The following is a 6002-nucleotide window of genomic DNA, read 5'->3' as shown; positions in this document are numbered from 1 at the left end:
AAACAAACAAACAAAAAACATGTTGTTATTAGTTTAATCAGTATAGTTAGTTATAATTGTATAGTTTGTTAATGTTTGGCACACGATGTTGAGTATTCCATGTTGTCTGCTGATTATGTTAAGATATGTGTGGTGTGTGTATTTACCTATAACCCCTGAACTACACAATACACCGACAAGTGCGAGACTTGTTTCGACTGGCGTGGTGACAGTGTTGAATAGACAGTTACTTCAAATATGCTATAATAATAAGTATCTTTATTTGTCATAGAGTGTTTTCATATTGCTGTTACTGTTCATTTTACTTACAGTAGCCTATAAACAAAGCATCTGAATATTTCTTCCAGCACAGCAACATGTAACTGGTAGCCTACGGAATCTGAAAAATTACCCAATCTTACATTTCAAAGATTTTATATTATATTATTATATTATATATTTTTTACTTAATTATATAAATACAAGCAAATTAATAAGTGTCCGTATTGTTGTGTTGGTGTGTGTGTATTCGTCATGTTGTGAGGACTCTCTTTGATTCTGACAAAAGCCAAAAGTGAGTCTATACATGACCTGTGGAAATTAACCTCTCAATTTGCATTCAGCATGGAGACCAACTGCTCTCCAACACCCCTGTCTTCCTAAGAATACCACTCCCTACTGTAACTGCTGCTCAGGACAAAAGAGCAAAAAATAACAAACTAACTTCTAGGGAACTCCGCTCCAGGCACACACGTCATGTCAGTCATACAAACATTTGTTGGACTCGTATGAAACAGGAGTCCACAGATTGCAGTCAAATGGGAACAAACGGGGCAAACAGTCTAGTTATTTAGTGATCTCATGCGGCCTCCATCTAACACTCTTATTTTCCTTAAAAAGCCTCCTGTTTTAATCCTGGAAAGTAAGTTAACTTCCAAATACAAAAAGACACGTGAGTCAATAATCTTGAATGGAAAGTATGTCTGTGTCAGTATTGACTGTAGGCTTTCCTATTCCTCTTAAGTTCCATGACACTGAAAATACAGAACGTTTATTTTTTTATACTGTAATGCTGCATGGTGTCCTTGTATTTCTCCAATGTTGTCCTTCAGATAATAGCTTTAATTTGCAGGTGCTGAGCATTCAGCCATACAGAAACAGAGGCAAGGGAACATTGCCTTTTTAAATGGCACATGTCAGTGGAAAACACCGCTATTGTCTGTATGATGGGAATCAGTGTGGATATTTAGATGAATAGAGCAATACTCATAAAGCACAACTCATTGTTTCCCACGGGCTTAATATTTATTTCTGATGTTGACTCTATAAATAGCATTGTATTCATAAACTGTATGCAGAGATTTGCACTATCACCTACAAATATAGAGTGAGATATTTCTAAGAGTAACAGCTCAATTTGAACTAAACACATTTACCAGCTCTCTTTCTGCTCTCATGATTGTAAAAGGCTATATGTGATGTTCCCGACACATGGCTGCTCGTGTTTGCATGGGAGTGCACAGAACTTGGATCTGCACTAATGATCACTGCATGATAACATATATGATAAATAATGAGAGTAATACAATTACATCAGTAAATCACTGGCTTTTCGGACAGATACAAATCGTGGCACTGTGGGAAGTGTCTGTGAGAGAAGACTGGAGCATCTGGAGATGAACCAGGTAGAAAACATGCAAACTACACAAAGGACACAGCTGGACAGCAGATCAGCCTTCTTGCTGGGTGGCAACTGTGCTAACCACAAAGCCATTATGCTGCCCAGGTCGGAATTACGACCAGACTTTTGTTTGACATGTTTATGGATAAAGTTCATCCAGGTCATAAATGCAATACAAGGTCCTCACAGGTATAGCAGTACATGTTATGTGTGTGTGTGTGTGTGTGTGTGTGTGTGTGTGTGTGTGTGTGTGTGTGTGTGTGTGTGTGTGTGTGTGTGTGTGTGTGTCACTATCAAACTTAATGACGTAGAAAAGATGCGTCATTGTGTGCATAAATTTGCCTATGTGAAGAGGAGGCGGTACATTTGTAAATGGATTTCCTCGTTCTGCGTCATGATGGAGGAACATCGCTTCACTTCTACAGCCCACTGATCTTTATGGAGATGGATTTTGCTCATTAGTTTCGGCAGCCTGGTGTTGCTCTGTCATTGAATGCCGCTGTGACGGTTGGGAATCTGCAGCATCTGGTTTCAGACGCATTCCGAAATCCCTTCAGAGAAGCTGCGCTATTAAAGAGATAGCAGACTGCTTTCTTCATTCCAGCAAATTGGTATGAATATGTGGAAAACTGGCAATGAAAACAGAATCATTTTTGGTCAAAGAAAAATCAATAAACAAAAATGCACTCTGGATTTATTTTGGAAACTGATTAAAAAAGAAAAATACTTTTTGATGGGAATTCTTTTAACAAGAGGTATAAGATGAAGCACTTTCATCCATTCCTCCTTCTGGGAATCTTTTCCATTCCTTTGTGACCCAGCCTAAAGGGATACATACATATGAGATTTACATACACTGTATATAAAATGAGGTGCAAACATATGGCTCCCCGATCAGATATGTGAGTGGGAGGGGGAGGGGGAGGGGGAACACACCACAGCAGCCTCACCAGTATGCATTCAAAATGAGGAGATGACATCATTCCTTCCAATGACATCATCCCAACCTGTGTGCAAACATGACATCACCCTCTTGGTATGTAATCCCCATGTGAAGGTGTTTGTGTGGTGCAAATATTTAAAAAATAAACAAGCAAATGAATAATCAAAATCTGATAATTATCCATGATTGATCAGTGACCTCAAGAGACTAAAAAAAGATGTCTCCTAGTATCTGATAACCATGCCAATTATCATTCAGACTATTCAGGGACAAAGAGATTTTGGTATGAGCCTGTATGTAAACACTTAATTTTTGTTTGTTCATTTAATTGATTAATTATAAGTCCTATGGTCTTTTCACTGTGTGAAGGATATTAAGGGCACATGTTTTATTTATTTATTTTCTACTTATCTTGCTCTACTAAATCACAATCATTATAATTATCTTAGTGATTAGAGTTCTTACATCACGTATTCCAGTTCAAAAATGATGATTTGAGGATTATACACCCAGTATACACATTATTAATTAATATCATTAATGACAAAGTATATGACAAGTATCTTTGTTGATTTACAGTTAAAGCAAATATCTTGTGTGATCATACTTGATCATTAAATTCATCATTCATTTGACCCTTTAAATACCGTCCACCAAGAAATAAACAGCCAGCTTCAAATAGTCCTGGCCACACTGGAAGAGCTAAAGTGCTTTGCAGACATGATTCATGACCCATTAACATTATTCACATGTGACCTTTACTCGGGGGGAGGGGGGGGGGGGGGGGGGGGTGATGGCAGAGCTACAGTGTCATCACAACAGTAGATGAGTTAAGCTATTTACGCTGTATCAACATGATGAGTTGGCTCCTTCTATCGAGCAGCCTCCCGGCCCTGCAGTGTCTCTGCACCTCAGACAGGGAAGCCGCTGATGAATAAGTAATCAGATTCTGCTCGGGAAGGAGAAAAATGTCCCATTGGGATTTCATACCAAGAGGATGATGTCATGCTTGCAGACTGGTTAGGATGATGTCACCGACAGGGATGGTGTCATCTCTTTATTTCAAATGCTGCAATGAGATTCCCCTGCCAGCACATGCCGATAAAGTATCTTTGATCACTGAAGGGTGTAACTTGATTACATTTACATTTACATTTAGGTCATTTAGCAGACGCTTTTGTCCAAAGCGACTTACAATAAGTACATTTGTCAAAAGAAAGAAACCACAACATATCATTGCCAATAAAGTAAGAGCGAAAAAATACAAACAAGTGTTCGGTCCTCGTCGGAGTGAAGTAGTAGCTGTTCAGCAAGTATACCTTAAGAACAACAGTGCTATGATCAAAATGCTATAGGTAAGAACGTAGAAGTGTTTTTTTTTGTTGTTTTTTTTTTGGGGGGGGGGGGGGGGGTGTTGTTAGTGGGTCATGCTATGCAGTGTCGAGGTGAAGTCTGAACAGGTGAGTCTTGAGCCTTTTTTGGAAGATGGCAAATTACTCTGCTGTCCTGACATTAGTCGGGAGTTCGTTCCACCATTGAGGCGTCAGAACAGAGAAGAGTCTGGACTTTTCTGAGCGACATTTGTTAGATTTCAGCGATGGTGGTACCAGCCGGCCAGCTGAAGTAGAGGAGCGAAGTGCTCGCTTCAGGGCGTGTGGTTTGAACAGTGTTTGAAGGTAGATGGGTGCCGTTCCATTGATGGCCTTGAAGGCCAGTGCCATCATCTTGAATTGGATGCGTGCTGCAACAGGGAGCCAGTGGAGGTCACAGAGGAGGGGGGTCACATGGGAGAATTTGGGTAGATTGAAGATAAGGCGTGCAGCGTTCTGGATACGCTGCAATGGTTTAATCGCAGAGGCCGAGAGTCCAGCCAGGAGACAGTTGCAGTAGTCAAGGCGGGAGATGACCAGTGCTTGGACCAAGAGTTGCGTTGCATTGTTTGTGAGGAAAAGACCGGATGCTGCGGATATTATAGAGAGCAAATCTGCAGGATCGGGCCACAGCAGTGATGTTGGGGGTGCAGGATAGTTGGTTGTTGAGGTTTACACCAGGTTCCTCGCAGTTGAGGAAGTCAATACTGTGATGCCCTTGACAGTGACCGACAGGTCCATGCGAGGGCAGTCTTTCCCTCCGATGAAGAGGAGTTTGGTTTTATTCAGGTTAAGCTTGAGGTGATGCGCATTTGTCCAGATAGAGATGTCTGCCAGACATTCCGAGATGCGAGTTGCAATGATTTTTTTTCTCAATGATTCTGCAAATCTCACATCTTTCTTATCACTTAAGTGCTCTTTTGTGAAAGGGGGGAAATAAAGCAGATGAAGGGCCATTGTTAGGGAGCATGCTATGAAGAAATTACCTCAGAAGGCATGGGTGGATAGGTGGATTTTTTGCTGTTACCCCTGTTTCAGTCTTCATGCTAAGTTAAGCTTCATATTCAGTTGGACAGATCGGTCTTATCATTCTTCTCATCTAACTCTGGCAAGAACACAAATGGGGTTAGGGTTCGGGTTAGGGCGCAAGACTGATAGGCCTTTTGATCTTTTCATTCACTCTCCCTTTGAGTATAATGTTGATCTATTCCCTTTGAAAACATAACAACTCAGCCTTTCTTTAAAATGTATCCAAATCTAGTTGAAATGTTTCTTCTTGTCTGAAAGCTGTACCATGTCATCAATGTTTTATCTCCTAAAACCTGCACCATTGATGTCAAAACAGCTGTTTTTTTCTCACCACTTACAGATACTATAGCATATGCAGTGTAATAAACCATTAAAGTTAAAGAAGAATGTTTTCTCATGAATCTGGACCAGGAAGAAGTCAGTACTGGGATCTTCACTGGTCAGCTGATGTCTGAAAACCAAAAGTAGGTCATCCTCCTGCTGGTTTTCCTCTGGGAGGACTGCATGGAAGAGACCAGTGAGGAAAAGGCCAAGCACAGCAAGTGCAGCACTATAGCTCAATCACTACTCCGCCCTTCTAAGTAGCATATAAATGCAATGTTGACTCAAAACAAACTCTGTTCCACTGTAGAGATTTCCATTTCATGTGTACTGGAATATATTTCCCTATCTGGCCTTCCCTGTTTTTATTAGTTTAAACATGTGACATGTTTGCTGTTTTGTGTTTTATTAAACAATTTTTTTCTGTTTTCCTGTTCATAGTTAAAATAATGGACATAATAAAGTTATGTGCCCTCATATCTGTGGGACATATATATATAGGACACCCTTATTTCCATTGGCATAATGGCCAGGGTGAATATCCTTGTTAAATACTGCAGGTTTACTGAGAGTCTTCAGAGGAAGAGTGGACCAAACAAACATCCCTTGTTTGGCCCTTCTTTTTATTTTGTTTTATTGAAAGATATAATGAGTATGAGCTTTAGTGTGAGTGCCTCTT

This window comes from Eutrigla gurnardus (genome assembly GCF_963514095.1).
Source record: "Eutrigla gurnardus genome assembly, chromosome: 6".
In the NCBI taxonomy this organism is placed as follows: domain Eukaryota; kingdom Metazoa; phylum Chordata; class Actinopteri; order Perciformes; family Triglidae; genus Eutrigla; species Eutrigla gurnardus.
The sequence above is the reverse complement of the archived record's forward strand: the minus strand, read 5'-3'. Positions refer to the sequence as shown.